The following is a 25160-nucleotide window of genomic DNA, read 5'->3' as shown; positions in this document are numbered from 1 at the left end:
AAAGGACCTTAAGGCCCAAAGAATCCTTCTCATTTTGTCTCACAAAACAAAAAATTCCTCAAGTCAAGAGTAGCTGGGTGAAGGAGTTCCTCTGCTCCAAATAATACAACCAGAAGAAAGAGATTTGGACGGTGGAGGGCTTACAGCCATTCTCTGATGGTAGTGATTCATGTTGGAAATCACCTCCAATATGACTATCACACACCTTTTTTAGAAAAAAAAAAATCTTGATTTTCTAGCAAGACCAGCCTGTCTGTCTCCACAACCACAGGCGATCAGATATGTAGAGATCTCCAGACTGACTAAACATATCATTTGTTTACTTACATTTATTCCTGATATGTTTGTTTGGGCCTTTGAGTTCATATCTCTGTTTTGGTCAACTGATGTCCCATTTTAAGAATCTGAAAGACCTGTATCTACTCTAACACTCTTTTTGGACATCAAAATCCTCTGCAACGCTTTTAGTTTGTAAGCTTCTGTTAAAAAAAACAACATCCAAAGACACAAATTATGATTATTTTTGGTGTTGTGTATCTGAGACCAGGCTTATGCCTTTTGCTATAGTCCAAAGCCTTCAAATTTAAGTCCCTAGAGCTAATCACACAAGTTTGAAATTGTGGCTGTATTTTTAATGTATTGTTTGTTTTAAATGTCTAACAGAATTTTGCATTCTGGTCAAGTTTACTCTAACTAAATTCATTAGATTTTTGCTTGTTCTTTCTATTGCCACGTTCTAAGATATGTGTCCTATATTTTATTCCTTTGCTATGAATAAAGTGTTTTTTGTTTGTTTGTTTGTTTTCTTTTCAGGGAACAGGCCCCAAATGGTTTCTCTAAATATTATATGCAAGATTCTGCAGGTTTCCTTCTCTTTCCAAATATCTTAGCACAGTGAGCACTGACATAGGGCTTGGCTACACTTGAGAATTGCAGCGCTGTAAACCCACCACCAGTGCTGCAACTTACTCACCATCTACACTTGGAAGGCACATACAGTGCGGCATCTCCCTGGCTGCAGCGCTGGCCGTACTCCTGCTCAGGAGCGGTGCCAGGGTTTCTGACATCCTAGGCAGACGGCCATTTCTCTGCCCCCCCGGGGCCCCCGTGGACCTACCACAGTAATGCCTGTGGACGGTCTGCTGCTGGAAAGGCTCCAGTGGAGCTGCCGCAGTGATGCCAGTGGGCGGTCCTCTGGTCTAAAGGCTCCGGTGGACCTGCCGCAGGCATGCCTGCGGCAGGTCCACCGGAGCCTTTAGACCATCGCACCGTCCGCCGAAATGACTGCAACAGCTCCACCGGAGCCTTTCCAGCAGCGGACCGTCCGCCGGCATAACTGCGGTAAGTCCACCGGACCCACGTGCCGCCCCCCCAGCAAAATAGCACCCCCAAAAAATTCTGGCACCCTAGGCCATTGCCTAGGTCGCCTAAATGGTAGCGCAGGTCCTGCTCCTGCTCTGCCTCAGGTATAAGGGTTTCAGCGCTGATGATGCAGCGCTGCTCCGCAGGTGTGGCCACCAAAAGCGCTGTAATTGGCCTCCGAGGTATTCGGAGGTATCCCAGAATGCCTGTTCAGCCACTCTTCCGGTTTGTTGTGAACTCCGGGCTCTCGGAGCTGCTTATCTTAAAAAACAAACACAGCTCCGGTTTGCTCGAGCAGAGGCAGGCAAGGGAATTTCTTTGGAATGTTCACAGTTTGCTTGAGGAGAGAAGCAACACGGTGGAGGGGAGGGGGGAGTCCATTTTGGAGCAGCTGCTTATCTGGTCTGAAGGCTATTTAGGAGTGCATAATTTGCATTTAGTGAATAAGAGAGGGGTGGGGGAAGGGGTCGAAACTTTTAAAATGATTGAAGGTTGGTGCTGTGTGTCTTCCAGTCCTTAGAACTTGCAAGGCAGGGAGCTGACACAGCATCAGCTCCAAAAATCCACTCTCTTTGTCTCCCCCATGCTCCCTGTCACACTCCACCCCACCCCCCTCTTTTGAAAAGCACGTTGCAGCCACTTGAACTCTGGGATAGCTGCCCATAATGCACCACTCCCAGCAGCGCTGCAAATGCTGCAAATGTGGCCACAGTGCAGCACTGGTAGCTGTCAGTGTGGCCACACTGCAGCGCTTTCCCTACACAGCTATACGAAGACAGCTGTAACTCCCAGCGCTGCACACCTGCAAGTGTAGCCAAGTCCACAGACAAAGTCATAAAACAGAATTATTAAATATCTCCTCTTGAATTGAGTGGAATGAAAAGCCTGCATTCATGTAGAAATCACAGCTTACACTAATGAACTTTGATTTTTTTTGGTAACACTGCATTTTAATTTTTTATTTCCCCCTTCTCACCACCCCCAAATCTGCCCCCAAATCTGAATCTTCAGGCTGGCATGTCACTATTAGATGCAGCTAAGCTAAATAAACAAAGCAATTCTGTGGGATAATGAAATAATTAAGGATTTTACCAATTCTTTGCTGTAAGTTTTTTGTTCAGTTGTTTAGGGATAATGAAATCAATTACCCAGTAAAAGGACAGTTGGTGACTAAACCTGTCAAAATAGTGAATGTGATTGGATTGAGAAGTAGAAGGATCTAGTCAGCAAACTTCCTTTGGAGAAAAGGAAGGGGTTTAAAAAAATGCAATCCAAACTCTTATTCAGGGTTAAATTATACTTTAGATAATTAGGAGGCTTATAGATTTCAATAACCACTCTTAAGAAATGGACATGACAGAAATTAACTATAGGCTTTATTGTAGCAGTATCATAGAGTCCAGAGGTAGTTGGAACCGTTCTGGGCACAGAAGAGAGGGGCTGAGCAAATGCTTTGACCCAGATGTATTGTGCCTGTGAGGAAGGGGATGATGAGGCCTCGCCCTAGTCTGCTTTTGGAGGTTTGAAGAGCTGCTGGCACTACTAGATTATTCAGGTTCTTATGGCCAGGATGCCCTATATTAGATTGTTTTGACAAGGTGTCAACTATTTTCCACTGTGACAACTGGAGGAATCACACCATCACAGTCAGTGTAGAGATAGTTTTTTGAATATGGGTACAGGGGCAGATAGCCTCTGCTTTTGCAAATTGGCTAACTGTGTGTGCAGCCAGGTGTTCACTAATTAGGTGCTCAGTTACCCATTTTGCACAAACAGTGGCCATTTGCAAGTACAAATGAAAGGTTTTGTGGACAGCTAACTCATCTCCTGGTAATGAGCATCAAGCAGGGCCCATCTTAAAGGCATCTGTCAACATTTCAAGGCTTCAGGGAAGTCTGGGAGCCCAGACAATCAATTCTCTTATGAATAAGCATTGCATAATGCTGCCTAACAAAGTGTATATGTGGCAATATTAATATCAGAAGTAGCAGGACCCAATATAAATGATAATTAGGAAAAATGACAACTCAGCAAGAAGAGCAATAGCCTCATTAGTGCCACCAGGGGCTTTGTGAAACATTTCTCATGACCTGGTTAAAAAAACCATGCAAATTATCTGAATAGGCCAGACAGTTTTAGGGACCATTTAGGCCATTTCAAAGCACTGCCTAGAGGGGTAACATTTTCAAAAGCATATAAATCCCATTTTTGAAAATGTCCTAGGTACTAGAGAACCCACATTGCACTGATTTTTCAATAAGACTTGGCCTTCTAAGTAAAAATTTTACCTAACACTATAGCCTTCCTTATACATTCCCAAGGGAAACTGTTAGGACAATTGTATTATATTGGCAAAATATTAATCTTATCACTTTTGAAAATGTCTTGCATGTGGGAGAGAATATAATGGTGTTTAAAGCAGGGAATCTGGAGACAAGATTCATAGTTTCTATTCCTAGTTCTGCCCCTTACTTTCTTGGGCAAATTGTTTAACCTTTCCCTGTGCCTCTTTACCCACATAGGGATTATACCTACTTCGTCAGGGTGATGTGAGAGTTAATAGCATGTAGAACACTTTCATATATTCTGATGGAAACCATAATAAGAGCAAAGAATTATTACAATGTAGCAGGCAAGGCACTACAGTTAAAGTTAAAGATTGCTTTTATTAGAACCAATTTATCACTCATTCATAACTTTTAGACCATAACTTTTAGTACTTAGTCTCCAGCCAAAGCTGTTTTTTTAAAAAAGAAGTTTTAAATGTACAATTGCCTTTGGGACTCCTGTTTCATATTTAACATGGCATAGCTGCAGAGTATCGTATCTAAGAACCTTGAGCCAGATTCTTTAATTTAAGATTCTCAACCTTTTTCTTTCTGAGGCCCACCCAACATGCTATAAAAACGCTGTGGCTCACTGTGCCAAAACAACTGTTTTTCTGCATATAAAAGCCAGGGCTGGCATTAGGGTGTATCAATCAAGGTAGTTGCCTGGGGCCGCACACCACAAGGGGACCCGTGAAGCTAAGCTGCTCTGGCTTGGCTTCAGCTCTGGGTGGTGGGGCTCCGGGCAGAGGGGCTTCAACTTTCTGCCCTGGGCCTCGGTGAGTCTAATGCTGACCCTGCTTGGGGACTCCCTGAAACCTGCTTGAGGACTCCCCTGCTCTAATTCACCAGAATGTGTTTGTGCCAGCACAACTCTGCCCTAAAGCCAACAGATCCAGCCAGTGGAGTATTCCCCTTGTATATGGGAATCGCTCAGTGGTGTAGAATGTGTGGCCAGAAAAAAAAAGAGACTGAGACACCTCTAAATTCTAGCAATCCCCAGCTTCTGAAATTCACCTTACAACAGTGTAGAGTAGCTTTCTTGCAGCTCTAATTTGGGCTGGGAGATTGGTATAGGATTGAGCCAGTAGAGAATAAGGGACCACAAATATAGCTTAAAGCCATACGTCCCCATGCCCCATCTAACACAGTGGTTTTACAGGTTGGCTATATCAAAAATCCCATCTCTTTGCATTTAAAGAGCAGCCAAATTTGAAATCTACAAAGCTGAAAAATACACACCTGTGGAGTCCTTGGTTCCACAGTTTTGGATTTTTCAAGTGTATTTTTTCTTTTTTTAAAAAGAAGAATTTAAAGTAAAAAATCTTAAACTGAAAAAAGTTTAATGGTCTGACTAGTAATAAAAATGTTCTGACCATTACTAGTCAGATCATTAAACCTTTATTATATATATATATATATATATATATTATATATAAACCTTTATTATATATATAACTATATATATATATATATATATGAACAATTGTTACTAGGATCTCCTTAACATTTTTCTTTCCTCACTTTTTAACATTTAAATATATAGCAAAGATGGTATTAAGGCAATCATGCTGACATTGAAATAAAGGGAGATTTTGCTATTAGCTTCAGTGGAATAGGACTTGGGCCCATTACGATTTCTCTTACCATGATAATGGGTCAGACTGTGATACCTTTACGCTCATTGAATAGTATCTTACTTTAGGAGTAATCCCATTGATGACACAGTCTGAGTTAGAGTATTGGTGTTTTTACAGTAATTTTTGATATAACAGAAAGAAGCTGAATGAAAATGTATATCCCCATGTTCTTTACTACAAATATTATGCTCCATAAGCCAAATCCTACAGTCCTTACCTAGGCAAAACTCACAGTGAAGTTAGTTTTGCTTGAACAAAGATTGCAAGAGCTGGCTTCTGACTGGAACTTTCAAAAGCCTAAGCCATAGAGTAACCTAACGACTGATTGATAGAATAACACTTTTATGAGTAAAAATATGTTCTAGCCTAGGTACAAGATTGGATATGTATCCAATTGCATATTGCATATTGCATATTAGTAGCCTGTTCCTGTGGAAAGTGATTAATTTCTTTTGAGCCCTTTTCTCCAGTCTATATTTGAGTGATTGCTGAAATGCTTTCATATCTAAAGCTACATAGAGAACTTCAGCACTATAAAACAATAGAGACCAGTAGCCTGCCCCCTTAGTTCATACACATTACTCACTCCTGTCCTTCCTCTTGGCTAAATCTGTTCTTTCCCTAGATGTTGAGCTTTAGCTACATCTAGTTCCCTTTTCTTTATTAAAACTATTTAAATTCTGGCTGAGTAAGCTCCAGTAACTCACTGACCATTTCTGTAGGCAGAAGAGGGAATTTCCTTAAGGTTTTAGAAGACCCAGTCACGTGAATAGACATGCACAGTGATTTTAGGAGACACAGACATAGCTCTGTGCATAGCCCTGAAACCATCTCTACCTGCCAGTATGTTTTATGATTTGTCTTTCTTTGTCTTGTGTAACACCATTTGTTTACAGAATGTAGTATCCTCATTTAAAATATTTTAAAATACTATCACAGCAATATTCTCATCAGAATAGCAGTAGTACACTAAAAACCTATATTTCTAGAATAATCCCACATTGATGGTATTACTGTATTGTTAATATAGTGTCACTGATTGACCAGGTCATATCTGGAAGCTGTAGGCAGACACAATTTAAAAAAATGATAAAATGGAGAGGGGATCACTGCATGTTACAAAAAAAAATAAAATATTATGAAAATTAATGAGAGTTTGTGTTTGCTCATTATGTATCATGATTTATGGAAAAGAATGAAAGAAAGTGTTCCATACAGACCTACAATATTGCTTCACAATGAGGATAATGAATTCATGATCAAAATAATGCCTACTTGACTAAAATGTCTAAATTAATAATACAATACAAAGAGTACAAAAGGATATCCTTAAGTTTCACTGGCATGCCAGCTCTGATCCCTGTCTCAGGGAGCAGTTCTGTTTCCTGCAGTCAAAGCCAGCAAACAGCGGGGCCCAAATTCTGCACTCAGTCACATCTGTGAAACCCCACTGCCCACATGGGAAAGGCATCTGTGTTTCATATACCAAGACATTTTTATATATTATATATGTATATAGACTAATACAAGGAAGTGGCTATATGAGTCAATATGGGTTTGATAAAATACCCATTGAACTCAGTGGAAAGACTTCCATTGACTTTAATGAGGTTGGATCATGCCCTATATGATTTTTGTAAGTTGTATGTGTAAAACCTATACTATTCATAGTAGTAGCATAGAGTGTATATACATTTATTCCACTTGAATGCTCTCAGTAGAGTTATATGGCTGGAGTTGAGGGCAGAGGGAAACCCAAGGATCTTTCCTCCACACCTTTCATTTACCCACAGATGTTCCAAGAGCACAGTCTTCTTCCACATATGTAGCCTATAGGTATAGATATTTGCTAGATTAAGGCAATAATATAATAAGCCTGCAAGGCTGTAAGACAATAACTTAGCTAAACAAGGCATAAGGCCCAAAAGTCTTAGCATAAGCAGCTAACTAGGAGTAACCCTAGATCACAAGTTAGAATGTTGTAATGATTAAATTGCTGACAAGTAACCACAAGATGCTAGTTTATACCAGCTTGGATATTTTAAGTTAGGAATATCCGCAGATGTCTGATCACTAGAGTGTCATGGTAACTAATTGACATACATGCTAATAAGCTTGAGGTAAAAGGCCTAGTAACTTCTGGGAGAAGGGCACCCCAACATTATTAAGGAAACTACAAATAAGGAAAAGAGGTTGAAACCCCTAGTGAATATGCTTTAGACATAGTGGCATCCATGTAACACATTATAAAAGTAAAAGCTGTGTCCCAGCAGGTATGCCTGGGGAGATGTCATTACTGGGAGAAGTGAGGATGACAACCACTGGTGCTGGTAATGAGGAGGAGAATGAGTAATACTTTAGGTCCTTTTGCAAGGGATGGTGTGAGTATATGGATGCTCAGACACACATTCTGTATTATCTCTATCTACCTAGCTGGGTTGGAGTGTTTGTGTCTTTACTACTTGTGTGTATAAAACCACTGCAAATTCAGAAAGTTTTTCCTAAGTGTGAGTATTGCACATTGGGATCTCCAGTTGTACAGTAATTCTAATAATACAGGGCCTGATCTTGGGAAAAGATCCTACCAAACCTCAGAGCATTAGTTGGGAACTCTTAAATAATCAATATTAATACACAATCAATAGATCAGATTATATATGGCCATATAAGAGACTCCCAGAATGCCATAATAAAGAAGGAACAGTGAACTGCAGGAATTAGAAGTGCAGATATGAGTGACTGTGTGCTTGTTATTAGTAGCAAAGTAGTGACTTCCCATAGCATACGCAATGGTACTGTTAGGACTCCTCTGCTGAGGTCAGAAATCACTTTTTATAATGCTAAAGCTGGCATGCCTTTTGTTTTGTGTATATGGGATGTGCATTAAATGATCCAGTTTTAACTTTCCTATAATGTACTTGTCAAAGAAGAGCACTTAGAGTTCAGTGCAGAGTGCTTTTTAGAAGGATCACTCCAGGACTGGACAGCTCTTCTGCTCAGGGTTACACCTACTAACTCTACATTTGGATGAAACACACATTTTCCCTGCTCCCTGAACATATCCATTATGGAAAAATCCTGTAGAATGACTTTTGTATTGTTCCACTAGAATTCAATGATAAAGAATTGTGTCTGATAGGTAAAAATTCTGTAGAAAGGATTTATTTCTAAAGGTTTTAAAAAATAATTTTCCATAAAACATTACTGGTTTAATCCATATTAATTTGTAGAATAATTAACTCCAGTAATTTTTAAGCAAAAATATCATAAAAGTTTCTGCAATATGTTTGAGGTTTGTCCAAAACATATACAAAAATAGAATCTACTCCTATTTAATATTTTAAATACATATGTAGGTAATGTCCCATGCTCCCTTATATGTGCTTAAATGTGCTCAGTTCATCCATGCACTGGATCAGAAATCAGTTCATGGACTGAGTGTGTGCTTTACATCACCATTGCACCTTCTCTACCTTGGGTCAATGTGGCTTAGGACATCACTCTGCCTAGGCTAGAGCAGCCTACCGGCTGCCCTAACTCATGCTTGACTGTCTATGGTGCCAAGGATGAGTTGCAACAACTATCTGCCATTTCCTTATGCTCCTTGGAAAGCCCCCAACATGCCCTCTGTGTGGGTGATGTAGATCCCCTACTTTGAAGGAATTCCCTGGGGGCCTGATCTGCTAATTGGTTTTGCAGGCATGAAGGAGTTATAGCACACTGATAAACAGGTCTTGTATTTTCATGTTTCCTGATCTTCCAACTCCATATTGTCTGAAGTGGTGGCATGTGCCCACTAGCCATTGAATCCTTAATTTCTCTGAGTGGCATTTATAGTTTTAGCTACACAGGTCTCATAAGGCCAAATCATGCAGTCCTTGCTTTCTGTGGGTATTTTGCTGAAAGGAGATTTGGTTAAATCCCCATGCATCAGCTTTTTGAAAATGATGGGGTGAATCTAGCCCTGATCCTGAAAGTATTGTTTGTATTAGTTCCCATGCATACATACCCTCAGCTCTCTGCATCCACCTTTCATGCCCCAGCAATGTCCTGCCTTCTCCCACTATCCATGCCCATTCTGAGGTTTGGAAACATAGTTCCATGCTACCCTTCCATGTGCTTTTGAGTCCATTGCCACTTCTCCATATTGCTTCCCAATTTTTCCATCTCAGTACATTTTCCCCTGATCTCTACCCCACCAGCAGATGAGACTCAGTTTAGCAGCTGACGTGAGAAGACAGTTTACAGTAATGAATATTTATAATTACAAGCATTGATCTGTATACACTTTAAAATGAGTCATCATACATTTAAACTCTCAAAAATTCAGAAAGGCACTTTTCTTCAGCAAGGCCCACAAAAGAGAACAGATGTGGAATGTGTAGGCCAAGCTATTCAGGAGTAACAATGAGAACAACAAGCATTAGCACAATTTTTTAAAATGACATGTAGGTAAAGTTTCAGAATGCCCCAACTTTAAAACTTTTGTTTTTACTAAATTTCCGGTGAAATTCTATCCTAATATGAGATGTGATATGCAAAATCCCAGGAAGACCAGTTTCCTTTGGGGGAAGTTGAGGGTGAGATTAGGTTTAAAAATCAGGCTTATAATGGAGAGCTATGGTACTATCAACTTTAAGCACAGACTTGCATTGAAAAATAAAGTGAAAGTCAATTTTGGAAGAATGAGGGGAAGTAATGGATTCAAATCTGATTAATCATCATCATTCATTGGAATGTATCCAGTGTTAGACAGCTTTATTACCAGCTTATGCAGAAGCAACTTTACAGACTTCTTAAGTCTTTGCTCTTGAGACATAGAAAGAGATCAATTGAAAGTGTTTTGTGACCTGACTTTAGCAGCCTATTTAGAAGTAGTGATAGATATAAAATATTAGGTTATCTCCTTTCCCCTGTTCATATTTTTTGAGACATGACTCAAAAGATGGCTGAAGTGCCAATTTTCCAGATCAGGCCTTTATCTCTCAAACAAACCAGTTGGAACATAAACAGGATGGAATAGTTGTTGGCTATTTGGAGTTTTTCAGTCAATTCTTTTAATTATGATAGGGTCAGCTGTACAGATTTATCAGGTTAACAGAAGTAGTTTATTTGAACAAGAAAGGAGAGGTCAAGTTCTGTTTCCTTTCAAATGCAGCTCCTAAAAATTCTATTTTCAACAGATCAGAACAACTGATTTGTTAATATTGCATGTTCCAGGAAAAGAAAATTCTATAGCAGGTTTAAGTCTGGTAAGATATGTCTGTGTTAGCTGACTCCGGCCAGCTGCAGATGTTTTATTGCAGTGTAGACAAACCCTTAGAGAAATTGACAAATGAGTGGACTTTTCAGCGTAGATGTGTTCACAGTTAAATATCACAAAGATTTTTCTAGACATTCTGAAGCAAAAGCATGGAAGAGGGATCTCTAGTACATGGAAAAGGATTTCTCTGGTTCCAAAACTATTGCTGAATTGGCTAGGAAGTGCCTTCAAACAGATCTGTTGATTGTTCCTTTGTGGTCACCTCAGTCATGGTTTCAGCCTTTGAATCACACATTGATAGATTTTGGTGTTGTATTGGGAAACATATCTCAAGTGGAGCTAAAAATACTGAAAACAACTTTCATTTAATAACATCCTCATTTCTTTATTTTAAAAGAAAATGTGAAAGGTGCAGAAAGAACAATTACCTCATCATAGGTAAGGACAAGGCAAACCTCTCCATATTGCCTCCTCAGTAGGCTTTTGTCATAAACAGATAGCTAAGGGTTAATGTCTCTTTCACCTGGAAAGAAGTATCTGAAGCACCTGACCAGAGGACCAATCAGGAAACAGGATTTTTTCAACTCTGGGTGGAGGGAAGTTTGTGTGTGAGTCCTTTGTTCTTGGTCTTCGGTCTAACTCTCTCTCGGCTATGAGGGGATTTTTATTTCCTGCTTTCTAATCTTCTGTTTCCAAGTTGTGAGTACAAATATAGTAAGACAGTGAGGTTTCTATTGTTTTCTTTGTATTTACATGGATATAGTTGCTGGAGTGCTTTGAATTGTATTCTTTTTGAATAAGGCTGTTTATTCAATATTCTTTTAAGCAATTGACCCTGTATTTGTCACTTTAAAACAGAGAGACCATTTTTATGTATTTTTCTTTCTTTTTATATAAAGCTTTCTTTTTTAGACCTGTTGGAGTTTTTCTTTAGTGGGGAACTCTAGGGAATTGAGTCTGTGCTCACCAGGGAATTGGTGGGAGGAAGAAGTCAGGGGGAAATCTGTGTGTGTTAGATTTACTAGCCTGACTTTGCATTCCCTCTGGGTGAGGGGGGAAGAGAGATTAACTCTCGGTACTTCTGTTTTCCAAGGCTGGGAACGGGGAGGGTGGAGTCCCTCTGTTTAGCTTCACGGAGCTTGCGTCTGTGTCTCTCTCCAGGAACACCTGGAGGGGGGAAGGGAAAAGGTTTATTTCCCTTTGTTGTGAGTCTCAAGGGATTTGGGTCTTGGGGTCCCCAGGGAAGGTTTTGGGGGGACCAGAGTGCCCCAAAACACTCTAATTTTTTGGGTGGTGGCAGCTTTACCAGGTCCAAGCTGGTAATGAAGCTTGGAGGTTTTCATGCTAACCCCCATATTTTGGACGCTAAGGTCCAAATCTGGGACTAGGTTATTAACAGCTTTAAACTTGTTCTAAAAGGATTAGTTACAGAGGTGAAGCTGTACATCTCTCTCCCGACAATTATACAAGATTAGAGTTGGAAGGGACCTCAGGAGATCATCTAGTCCAACCCCCTGCTCAAAGCAGGACCAAAACCAACTAAATCATCTCAGCCAGGGCTTCATCAAGCCTGACCTTAAAAACCTCTAAGGAAGGAGATTCCACCACCTCCCTAGGTAACCCATTCCAGTGCTTCACCACTCTCCCAGTGTAAAGCTTTTCCTAATATCCAACCTAAACCTCCCCCACTGCAACTTGAGACCATTACTCCTTGTTCTGTCATCTGGTACCGCTGAGAACAGACTAGATCCATCCTCTTTGGAACCCTCTTTCAGGTAGTTAAAAGCAGCTATCAAATCCGCCCCCTCCCCCACCATTTTTTTCTTCTGCAGATTAAACAATCCCAGTTCCCTCAGCCTTTCCTCATAAGTCATTTGCTTCAGCCCCCTAACCATTTTTGTTGCCCTCCTCTGGACTCTTTCCAATTTTTCCACATCCTTCTTGTAGTGTGGGGCCCAAAACTGGACACAGTACTCCAGATGAGGCCTCACCAATGCCGAATAGAGGGGAATAATCAAACCTCCTAATGACTTAGCATAAAATATCTTTTTGAAAGGTTTTATTGTACATCTTCAGATGCTGAGAGATATAATAATTAGTCTTGAAGGCTAGCGGGTAGTATAGAGCTTTTTTGCCAAACAGCAAATCTTTGCTACGCAGGTCCTAAGTGCAAACAAGCAATATCATTATTATCCGTTAATTAAGAAATGGGAGAGTACTATGCATTTATGAAAAAAGTAATCATTTCTCTGACTCATAATGACTCATTTCATGATTTTTCATCTAAAAAGTGTTAGTTTTTAAATTTTCTATTTTTTTCTATGTATTCCTGGATATAGGGATTATCACACTCACAACTGTGTTGTTTCTACATTAATCATTACACTTAGTTTCAAATAAAGCAAGTTTTCAAGGACATATTGCTCAGGCATGCCAAATTCTGAGAAGAGATTAAAAAGAATTTCTAAGGACTTTGATTTTTTCTTAGATTAGCAATGTTTTACAAATATCACTGGAATACCCAGGTTTAGACAGTTTTGCAGTAACTTTTGTCAGTTACTGGTAAGTGAAGAGAGTCTATAGACCTCAGAGTGTTTAATATTTAATGTTGACTGGTGGATTAGTACTTGCAAGCATTCAGCATAAAGCAAAGCCTCTTTGAAATATAATGAAAATTAAAAATGACTAAAAGAAGTTGGATTGCTTTTGTGTAAATTCATAGTGAACTCCATGTTTTGTACTTTCCACTTCATAAAATAATAGTTGTGTTACCTCCTAATTTATAGTTCAGTATTCTGCAAAATTCTTGGTGTCACTGTAGATTGATCTCATTATTGACAGACATCCAATCAAACTCACAGTTATTCTATCATAGCCATCAATGCTAAGCTTTTGACATCTCAATCAATGTGATATTATGAAAGATTGATTAAAGCTTATATCATAATTCATTTTTTGTGACATGAAACAAATTCTGGACAGACTAATTGAAAGAGGCTTTGTTACCATCTTGAATATTCGGCTCCCCAACAGTGTTCAATATTCTTTTGTAATTAATTAATAAAATGAACATTCTGCATGACAGTTTGCACGTGTACCTTATAAGGAATGAAAATAAAATATCCATACAAACTTGAATAACATTTTGAGCTTGTTAGAGTTTCCATGAGTACTAAAGATAAATAAGCTGAAAATGACAAGGCACACCTGTTCATTCACTTGCAGCTTTCACATACCATAGAATATAGGATTGCCTCAGAAAAGACTCTGAAACAATCCATTGGACTACACAGGGGCTTCCTGTTTGCAAATTCAGGGCCCTACTTTTGCAGTTAATCTATGTCTGAGGGGCAACTGTGTAAAGAATCCTCCTTCTTCTCTTCACTCTTGAAAGTATTTGAAGTAATTCATGAATCAACCCCCCACATTATTATTTAAATAGCAAAAGTCCCAGCTACAGTGAGTACTGTATTTGCTTATATTATGGAAAACAATTTTAATTAGTTCGTTTTTAGAAGCATTTGCTACAAGGAAATAGAGCTGGGTACTTTTATTGCCTAATCCCTTTTACAACTTTTACCCAAAAGATAGTGAACGGTTTAAGACAGACATGGGAAATAATCTCGTGGTTTGTTTGCCATCTTTCCCAGATAAACTGTACATTTAATTCTTCATCTAAATAGCTGGACGATTTACAATTTTCTTGGTTAAATGCTTCTATCGTTCTCTTCATAGCAATTAATGTACCTTTCCAGGGGTCTGTTTTAATTAGTATGAGGACAAGAAAACGCAAAATTAGCTTGTAAAATAACGCCCTATTCCTCTGTTTTTTATTCCCATCTCGGTTTTCGAATAATAAAGGCAGATCGGAAGGTGGTACGATGATCTAATTTTGGCAGCTGGCCCAGCAGCGGGAGAAAATGTTCTCTCGGCTCCACCCCAAACAAGGCACAGGCACTAGTCACTTTCCTCAAGCGCCCTCTCCTTCCAAGTTACTCTCGGGACGTGCTGCCTCGGGAATAACAGGTAAGTCACTGTCCCGAGTTCGTGTCAGCCGGAGAAGACCGTGGCGCGCTGTGCGGTGTGAGGGGGGCCAGCAGGAGCAGGCGGGGAGCGTGGTGCGGGCTGATGGCTTTTCCCACGCACGCCGGGGGCGGCCGGGCAGCGGCACCCGAGCAGCAGCTTGGCCACGCGCGAGCTGCGATGGTGCTGAACGCCGGGAGGCCCCTTCCCGTCCTGCGCCGGTGGGTTGAGGGGAGCCTGGGGCCCGACTACAACCCCCGCCCCCATCCGCCCCCAGCGGCCCCGGGAGAGGAGCGGCAGCCCGGCCCCGTGTAGTGCCCCCTGCGTGGGGGAGGGGAAGTCGAGGGGCGCCCCGCGGCGGGGCTGGCGGCTGCCGCGGGCTTTACTCGCTCGCCGGGCTCCTGTCCCTCTGCAGGGCTGGGGGAGGGGGCGGGCGGGCGCCGCTGCATTGCGGCTGCAGCCGGTGACTCTGGGGGAAGGAAGCGGGCGGCCGCGGGAGCGCGGTGGGGGCCGGCGAGGGGCGATGCCTGGGGGGCGCCCGGACCCCGCTGAGGGGCCTGGCCGAGGCTCTGCCCCCCCGGAGTTCAGGAGCGGCGCCGCAGCGCCAGGGCTGGGGACTAGCCCGGCCCGGGCGGAGGCGCGGTGAGTACAGCGCCCGGTGCTGGCGGGCCAGAGCAGCCGCAGGCTGAGGGGGAGGTGCCCGCTGCCGGGCCGCGGGGGCGCCGGGCGGGGAAGCAGCGTTGGACACCCGTAAAGCTGCTGGCGGGGGACTCTTGAAGCGATCCTTGGCTAGTGGTGAGCGCAGGAGACTGGGAGCCGGGTCCTCGGGGCTAGTCCCAGCTCTGCCACTTTCACTGGGTGACCTTGGGCATGTCACTGACCGCCCCCTTGCTCAGTGTCTCCTGCTTGTTAACTAGGAGCAATCACCACTGCCTCCCAGGGCGGTTTGTGGCTCAGTTAAGGTTGGCAAAGGGCTGGGGAACGCACTGGGTGGAAGGTGCCCCAGGGATGGGAAGTATTAGCATCCTTTAGTTGTTTCTACTGCCTTGACAGTGCGGGGGGGGGGGGGGAAGTAGCTTGAAATGAGGGAGATGCACAAAGCTAGGATGGAGCTGTCTCACTGAAAATGCATGTCTAATTCCTCATCCTCCTCACAGCAAGGTATTCTAAAATCTGGTGATTCCCAGGCCTGGAAAGGATTGTGTTGCTGTCCACTGCACACTTTAAATGGGATATTTAGTGCTATATCCCTTAAGCTCTGTCTCACTCTGTTTAACTCTTCAGGGGTGTCCTTTATATGAAAGATGCTATAAAGCACTGTGTTGCGTACTTCTGCTTTTCTATTATGAATGAATTTGCAAATCAATGACAACATTTAATAGTTCTGTTCTGTTTTCAAGGTTGCCCTTTGTGACACTGAAAAAATTGCATAGGATTTATCTAGTTAATGGACTCATAAAATTTATTATTTAGATCGTTATATTCTGCAAACTGGCCATTCAGCTGTGGTTACACACTTTGCTTTTTTTCCCCCCTTCTAAATGGACTTTAGTTGTATGAAAGCGAAGCACATGCGCAGCAAGAGTATTACAGAGAAACGTCTTATTAACATTTCCATTACCAGCCCTTAATTTCAGGATTTACACTGTCAGCTTGGAAAATCACACTTCCATCTGAATATTGTGTACTGTCTGTTCTTTTATAAGTAAGCCAAAAGATTGCTGGGACTGAACCTTATTTTCTTCTAAACACTTTTTTCCATTTGTTTACTTTGTTTGAAAGCACTTTGTGTAGCCATTTTCACTTTCTGTATTAGCACAAAACCATCTCTTTGCACTATAGTTGGAGGACTTCACATACTTCCTTACACTATGAAAAAGTATCTTTACTTGTCGCCATAGTAGCAAAGACGAAGCTGAAATGGCAGCAAACAAGCATCTTCACAGAATACAAGTGGAACAAGCTATATAGGCCCAAGTATGTTTGATTGTGTTGCTGTGTAGCCCTTCTAAATATCAGCAGGGAAGCAGGAAAAATGATTTTAATTTTTTTAAAGAAATTTTGCATTGTAATGGTATTTTCACTAGTATTCAGTTTAAAAAAACTTCAAGTTAACAGTGTCACTTTTTAGGTTCTGTAAGAATTCCGTCAAATTTCAAATGAAATTTTGTAGATTGAGATTTATGGAAACTGATGAAACAGGTTTTTTTTCAGGTTTTTTAATACTGTTAAATGAAATGCAGAACTAGAAATGATGGTTTGTTTGTTTTTTTAAGAAGTGAGGGTTGTGGTTCTGACCTAAACAAAGTTATCTTGAGTTAAAATTATTTCCTCTCTTTTATTCTTGGGTTTAGTTTAGAAGGCCAGAGAAAAGAGTATGAAACAAGTACAATATAGAGAGTTTAAGAGCAGAGTTTGAGACAGAGCACTAATTTGTGTCTGAGTCACAATCTGAAAGTCACTTTACTAAGCTTTTATGTTTCATTTGACCAGTATTTACGTATTGATCAGGTCATTCTTTAGCTTTATCTATAAATGCACTATTAACTCCTAAGACATTTTCCTGTCACTTTAATTATTTGCTTGTTCAGTCTGAGTGCAGGGAGATATCATTTGCCATTCTGTAATTTAAAATCTTTTTTTCTCAACTATAACATCTTGAGAGTAAAATGGCCACATTCCAAAGATGGCCTTTAGAAGATGACAGTTTCCAAAGTAGTGAACTCTCTGATTCCTGTTGTTAATGTGGTGTAACCTAGTGATAGCAGATGATTTGTTAAGCAAAGGTTGTCAACCATTATTTATCCCGATGATCTTGCTGTTGGCCTCATTTTGGCAGCATGGGGTAATGGCACGGAGGGATGATCATCTCCAATAAGATACTCACCACTGATGATTTAGTCATAGAGGAAGAGGACTGTGTGTTGTACTGAGAGTTATTTAGCTGAATCTGCTGTTGCTTTGTTGGCTCAGCTTGCCTCCAGTTGGGTAGCTGTTGAAGCATGATTCTAGGTAGAGTTAGCCACATTTTTTGCTCCTTATCTAAGGCAGTGGTCTCCAAACTTTTCTGATCGTGCACCCCATCAGTAAAAAAATTTTTGAGCATGCACCCCCAATATATGTATATTTATGTATAAATTATATACATGTATTACTATACTAATATATTATGTACATTATAAACCATACACAAAAAGAGAAAAAAAGGATGAGATAAAGATGAAAAACTATTTAAAATTATTTTATTTATTAATGGTACAAAAAACCTTTTTGCCCTCACAAAAAAAATTAATAATAATAATACTTTTTAGTGAGAGCAATGTGATTGAATATGCTTCATTATTTCTGAACATCTTGGTTTAACACTTTGTGATACAGTGATTCAAAGGTCTGGGTTAGGGTGCAAGAGGGCGCTCGGTGTGGGGTCTGGGGGGGAGTTAGGGTGCAGGAAGGTGCTCAGGGTGGGGGTGCAGGAGTAGGCTCAGGGCTGGGGCAGGCAGGAGGTGCAGAGCACTTACCTGGGGCAGCTCCTGTTTGGTGTAGGGAGTGTGCAGGTGGCTCTGCGCAGTGCACCACTGCCCCCATGGCTGCGATTCTGGAAGCCATGATTCTGGGAGCTGACGCCCCCCAGGGGCATGCAGGGCCACCCAGAGTGCAGGGGCTTTAGGGGCTGCAGGGCCCTGGGCTAAGGAGGCCCCGGGGCTCTGGCCTGCAGCTCTAAAGTCCCTTTTGGAATGTGGCCCTGCGAGCACGGGCTGGAGGACTCAGGAGGGGCAGCCACGCAGCGAGCAGACTGAGAGAAGTGGTGCTTTCTGCTTCAAAGTGACGCTTCTCTCCAACCAGCTTTGCAGGGGAAAGCGCTGCTTCTTTCTGGCCACTGGCTGCGCGGCTGCCCCTGCTGCTCCATGGGCCGGAGGACTCAGGGCCGCATTCTGAAAGGGGCTTTAGAGCTGTAGGCCAGGATCCTGGGGCCCCCTTAGCCCAGGGCCCTGCAGCCCCTACAGCTCCTGCGTTCCAGGTGGCCCTGCCTGGCTGGGGTTGGGGGGAGGCAGCTTCTTCGTTCGCTCCCTCCCTCCTCTGGCTACCCTCCTCCCTCCCCCCCCCAGGCAGCGCTCCTTCTGCTGTGCCACCCTTCTGCTCTAGTGGCGCTCCTGCTGCTGCGCCCCCCAATGGATCATCTTGTACACTCCCTGGGGTGTGTGCACTCCACTTTGGAGACCACTGATCTAAGGTGTAAGAGATGCCTAGTCCTGAAGATACATTTTTCAGTGAAAAACCCTGTTGTTTGAACAATTCCTGACCAGTTTTAACCAGAATGGGAAAATTTGTTACTTGCTTATTAAGTGGATACTCTCAAAGGAGTCTATTTGGTGAAAACAAAACTGTTTGCAAAACAGCATCTATTTTGATGAATCTCTCAGCTTGAAAACTTACTGGAAAATAGGGTTTTTTTTGTTTTGTTTGGTTTTTTTTAATGTTTGAAATGTCTGTTTTGACATTATTTAAATGAAAAGTTTTGTTGTTTTAACTCAACTAAAGCTTCAAAATGAAGGTTTTTTAAGTCAGACTAAAAAAAGATAAAAGGCTGAAATTGAGATGAAAAATTTTGATATTATCAATGTTTTGGTTGACCCAAACTTTTTTTTATTTTTCCAGAGTTTTGGTTTATGAAATCTTTTGAGACTTTGACACTTGTCGTGATTCAGGACAAATGAAATTTTTGAGGAAAACTATTTCCTGCCCAGCTCTAAATCTGGTAATATAGAGGTCACCCTGCTACTCCCATGACTTCAAACTTCGGGTTAAGTCAGGACTAGTATTAGAGAGATCAAGGCCTCTTGATCTAGCTGACTGATTTGTCCATGAAATTATGCATCTGTTATGTTAAGGCAGGGAATTATGACCTCTGTTGCAACCATCACATTATCCCAAGCGGCTTCTAATTCAACTTTCCAAGAGGCACAGTGTAGTTCTAGTACTGGCAGGGACACCACCAGTGTGGCATCTAGAAGTTGTGTCCCTGCTGCATCCTTTTCGCCTCTTGCTATTGTTCACGGAAGCATATGACAGGAAGTGGCAGGAAGAAAGCTGAAGCCCTAGTGCTGGAAGATTCTCGGTGAGCGTGATCATATACAATAGTGAATGTATTGTTTTTGCCTTAACCAGTGCTGTGGCATACAGAGTTTTCTTGGGTTTCTGCTAGTGCAATAAGTATCTGGAAGTTTGGGTACTCTGATTAACCTAGACTACCGCAGCTCAGTTACCACTTCCTGTTTATAACTGTGAGGAGTTGTCAGATTGTTTCATGGTTACAACTGAACTGATCTGGACTAGTCTGCTTGCGTCTATGATAAGTGTCAGAGCAGAAGATGAGAAGTAACTGATTCTTGCTGTCGATGTTTTTTCTTTTTTTCACCCAGTTCTACTTATAGACCAATAATGAGTCACCTACAAGTTGGACCTATGTGACTAGTTAAGGACAGCGGAGAGACTTTGGGCCCCATTGTTGATAGCTATTGTTAACACCATTGTAGGTGGCAAGCCTTTATGCACATGGTTAGGCCCTTGCTCAAGAACCAGTGTTGGACATTTTTGACCTTTTGATTATTAATGTCCCTTCTCAAATATCGCTTTTGTTGGGAATTTTGTTGAGGAAGTGGTGTCGAACAGCTCTGGCAACACTTGAATTCCACAGATGTCTCTGATATCTATCTGGTTTACAGTGTGGGTATGGAATTGAGGCCTGGTCTACACAACACAGTTACGTCAACCTAATAATGAATGTGTCTACACCAGGGGTTGGCAACCTTTGGCACGCGGCTCGCCAGGCAAGTTTGTTTACCTGCTGCATCGGCAGGTTTCGCCAATCACAGCTTCCACTGGCCGGGGTTTGCCGCTCCAGGCCAATGGGGGTAGCGGGAAGCCACAGCCAGCACATCCCTCAGCCCATGCCGCTTCCTGCCGCCCCTATTGGCCTAAAGCGGCGAACCGCGGCCAGTGGAAGCCTGCCAACGTGGCAGGTAAACGAACTGACCCGGCCCACCAGGGTGCTTACCCTGGCAAGCCATGTGCCAGAGGTTGCTGACCCCTGGTCTACACTACAAGGTCCCTTTCACTGACATAACTCACCTGCTATGTCGACTTAATTACTCCATCTCTGCGAGAGGCATAACACTTAATTCGATGTTAGATCAACGTAGAAGCACTGTGTTGCTTATGTCTACCTGTCCTCCAGGAAGCATCCTACAATGCTCTCCTGTGACGGCTCTCATAAACATTTTCAGTTCAACTACACAGCAGCCAGGTACACAAAAAAGAGCCCCTCCCCTGTTAAAGTACCAGGGACCTTTGCATTTTTTGGCTTGGAAAGCTAGCCTGCCCAGCTGATCATAGTGACTTCACACTCCAAATGCACTCCAGTTTGGAGTACACAGGAGGTGGTGGATCTTCTTGGTCTGTGGGGAGAAGAGATTGTGCAGCCACAGCTTTGAACAAACCATAGAAACTTAGACCTCTATGAGCAGATAGCACCACAGGGTGTGGGGATGAAGGGCTACACCAGGGGCACACAGCAATCAAGGAACTGTGGTGGGCATACCAGAAGACAAAGGAGTGAATGATCACTCTGGTGCAGCACTGCAGGCATGCCGCTTCTACAAGGAGCTGCATGTAATTCTCAGCAGTGACCCAACTCTGACCCCTAAGAGCAGTGCGGATACCTCTGAGGAGCTGGAGTCCTGGGTCAGTGCAGGCAACGCTGAAGAGGAGATCTTGGGTAAGGAGGAGGAGAATGGGAGACAGGCGAGTGGAAGATCCATTCTCCCAGAGAGCCAAGGGCTGTGTGTAACCCCAGAGCAGTCCAGCCATTTGCAGAACAGCATCATGACTGAGTGTGATGCTGGGTAAGGAACATCTGGTGAGTATGCAATTTCAAGTAATATTTTGAGGTCACATGTTCTTGTATTCTATTTTAATTATAAGGTGAAGTAGAGTGACTATCTGCTTCCCAGTCACCACACCAACTAGGCAGAAGGTGCCCCATGAAAAAGACAGTTTATGTATACAAGGATGGCCTGGGAATCTTCCACAGAGATCTTCAGGGAACTTTCATGGAAGTAGTCTGCAGTCCATTGCAGAAAGTTTCTGGGGAGGGCTATCTTATTTCTTCCACTGCAGTAGGATGCTTTCTCATACCACTTCAGTGGCATCATGACAGTACACAGCATAGAAGCATAAGGACTCAGTCTGCACTTGGACACTTGCAGAATTTGTTTCCTTGCCACCTCTGTTACCCTCAGGAGAGTAATATCAGGTAGGGTCACCTAGAGGAGATGGTGATAGTTTTCATTTCAGCTGCTCGGACTGCAAACAGTAGTGCCTGTGCTTTCTTGCTCCTGCCCACCCATTGTGATTTTTCTGCACCTTCACCCATGATTTCCAAAACATGGCTATAATTTGGGTCTCAGTGGTTGACCTTAGTAACTGCAAGCCTTGGGCAATGGCTAGCAGCAGGGGTACTGGAGGGTGAGGGGGAAAAAGGAAATTTTGTGGTGCCCACTTGCCACTGCAAGCATCACCCCCATCCCAGCACAGTCACTGCCAAGGCTTACAGTTTGGGAGGGTCAGTGCAGGTTCCTGATCTCCAGACAACATCCATGTTACAAAGGGAAGGTTGTATGGCCCCTTGCCCACCTATGGTCCTGCCACAGGTTACCCACCCACTGATGCTGACGGTCCAGTGCCCATGTCCTGGGGCCATATTCACCATGGCTGGGACAGCAAACTGGTTCAGTGAATACCTTGTGTAAAATAAAATGTTCTTCCTTAACCTTCCATGAAATAAGGGAAGTGATTCTTTTTATATAGCAACTCTGTACTAGACACTGGGTCTGTACTGACAATGGTTGCTTTGTGCTTTCCATGTCTTACAGCTGAAAGTGTGGCGCTTAGCTCTTCTTCCACACTGGTGTAGAGGCTCTCCCAGATAAGACAAAGGTGAAAGAGAATGCGTGATGACATGTTTAATGAGATTATGACTGCCTCTGGGACAATAGACACTGAGCAGAGATCCTGGAGGATTACTCTCTGTGAAAAACTGGGCGTGGACATTGCGAGCAGGAGAGCAGCCCAGGAGAGTGAGCGTAGCATGCAGCAGGAGATGCTGGGGATTCTGAACGAACAGATGTGTTGAGGCATCTGGCTGACCATCAGGAAAAGTGCCTTGAGGCTAGACTCCCTCTGCAGAATGGCATTCCAACATTGCTGTATTTCCCCTCCCCCAAACATTCCATGAGGCCAGATGGGAAAATGCAATATCCCTTCCTCTCAACCCCATGTAAAGGTCCTAAGAATAAAAGCTGCACACATGATGTGTGACAGGTAAGGCCACTGTGCTTTTTAAAGACAAGATGAATGTGTTTTTTCCCTCTCAATTTTATTTCATCCTGTGTCCCAAATTAAATTCTAGTTGTGATCTTTAAGTGTCAGTATGTTTGTTCAGTAAAAGTCCATGTCTTGAAAATGAAATATTCTTTTATTAAATTAAAATAGAGGTAAGGGGGGCTGGGCAGGAACAGGGAAACTGAGGCAATGGAGATGTGTGCTGGAGACTAAAATTCAGCAACACAGCAAGGTTCACACTACGGGAAGGCACAATACCGAGAAGCACGTTACTGTGAGTCATTTCTGAAACTGGTTTTCCAAGCCTCCCTGAGACAGTGCTCTGTACGGAGCTCCTCTTATAGTCCTGGTATCTGGCTACTCAAAATTAGCAGTCTCTTCACCTCCACACCCCACCCCTGTGGAAACTTCTGTCCTTTTGCCTTTCAGATATTATGGGGCACACAGTAGCCAGCTATAACCATGGGGATATTGCTTTCAGTGAGATCTAACCTAGTAAACAAACTGCACCAGCAACCCTTTAAATGGCCAAAGGCATGTTCCACCACCATTCTGCACTTTTTGAGCCTGTTGAACCAATCCTTGCTGCCGTCCAGCTTTCTGGTTTACGGCTTCATGAGACATGGGAGTAAGGGTTAGGCTGGGTCTCCCAGGACCACTATTGGCATTTCAATGTAACCAATGATTATTTTGCATTCCGGAAAGAGAGTCCCTGCTTGCAGCTCTCTGAACAGACTGGTGTTCTTAAAGATGCATGTGTTATGAACCTTCCCTGACCATACAACGTTGATATCAGTAAAATGGCCCTGGTGATCCACCAGTGCTTGCATCACCATTGAAAAGTATCCCTTTCTGGCAAAGTGGCATGATTTTAAGATAGGAATATGCATCCCATCTGTTGCTCCACTGCAGTTAGGGAACCCGCATGGTGGCAAAACCATCCAGTATCTCCTGCACAATGCCCAGAATCACAATGCTTCTTAGCAAAAGGCGACTAATGGCCCTGCATACTTGGATCACAATAGTCTCCACAGTGGATTTACCAACTCCAAATTGATTCCCACTGACCAGTAACAGTCTGGGGTTGCAAACTTCCACACAGCAATCACTACTCACTTCTCCGTTGTGGAAGCATGTCTCATTTTAGTTCCGCTGCACTGCAGGGCTGGGAAGTGTTCTGCACGCAGTTCCTGGAAAGTGGCCTTGTGCCTACTAAAGTTCTGCAGCCACTGATCATCATCCTAGAACTGCAAACAATGTGATCCCACAAGTCAGTGCTTGTTTCTTGGGACCAGAAATGTCACTTCAATGTGTTCAGGTGCTGTGTGACTGCCAGCAGCAACCAGGAATTGTTTCATTCATTCCAGCTTGAAGGACATAGCAATGTTCTGTGTGGCGGCTCCTCTCTCAGCTCTGGAAATACTGCAGGACAAGCTGTGTGCTGTGGTCTTTATAATGCTGAGTGGAGTCCCTGTTTCTCAGGATCTGGCATACATGTGGCTATGCCAACCTTTTGAAAAAAGGTGCAAAATATGGGTTGCAGTTGAAATCAGGAGAAGGAGGGAGATAACTGCATCATGGGACATTGAAGCCATGTTCTCACTCCCCCCTACAAGAATGTTTGTCCCATGAGGCATTGCAAGCCCTTCCCAAAACCCCCTGCAGTGAGTTGCATTGTGGTATAGCTACCCATGGTTCACTGCTTTCTGCATCGATGCAAGCGCTGCTAGTGAGGACATGCTTCACCAATACAAGGAGTGTAGCATGGACACGCATTACCGATTTAATTACTGCAGCTGCTGGATGTCAACTTAACTGCAGTCGACTTAAGTTTGTAGTGTAGACATTCCCTGAGGCTGTATTTGATATTAATGGTTGATCATCTCTTGGCTATGTATCAAAGAGATCTCCAGACTGATTTTTATTAGATCTGTTGGTGGCCTTTAAAACCCATGCTATCACACTCCTGGTTGCTAATGAATTTATCTTTCAGCTGGTTTGTTCCTCTTTTCTTTGAAACATCCTGGGGGGCAATGTTTAGCAACTGCCTGTCTTTCTAGAGGAACCTCACACACACAGCCACAAAGGCTTTTGTCTTGTCACCTTTCCTGCTCCATTCTGCAGTAACAGAATGTTGTGGTTCAA

At 42.8% G+C, this 25160-nt stretch overlaps 1 protein-coding gene across 6 annotated transcripts in view; it reads left to right on the top strand.

The window, feature by feature from the left end:
- The first annotated feature begins 14519 nt into the window (after nucleotides 1–14519).
- THSD7A (thrombospondin type 1 domain containing 7A) overlaps nucleotides 14520–25160 on the top strand; it is a 586917-nt gene continuing 576276 nt past the window's right edge. For 4 of the 6 annotated variants that reach the window (XM_030550674.1, XM_030550676.1, XM_030550675.1 and 1 more), the window contains exon 1: nucleotides 14520–14618. The gene's annotated coding sequence lies outside the window, so the exon portion shown is untranslated. Of the gene's footprint in view, nucleotides 14619–14764; nucleotides 14837–15202; nucleotides 15258–25160 lie in introns of those variants that run through there. The other 2 variants (XM_030550672.1, XM_030550673.1) reach the window with 2 other exon arrangements.

This window comes from Gopherus evgoodei, chromosome 2 (assembly GCF_007399415.2).
Source record: "Gopherus evgoodei ecotype Sinaloan lineage chromosome 2, rGopEvg1_v1.p, whole genome shotgun sequence".
Lineage (NCBI taxonomy): Eukaryota > Metazoa > Chordata > Testudines > Testudinidae > Gopherus > Gopherus evgoodei.
Note: the sequence above shows the minus strand (reverse complement) of the source record. Positions and strands in the feature narration are given on the sequence as shown.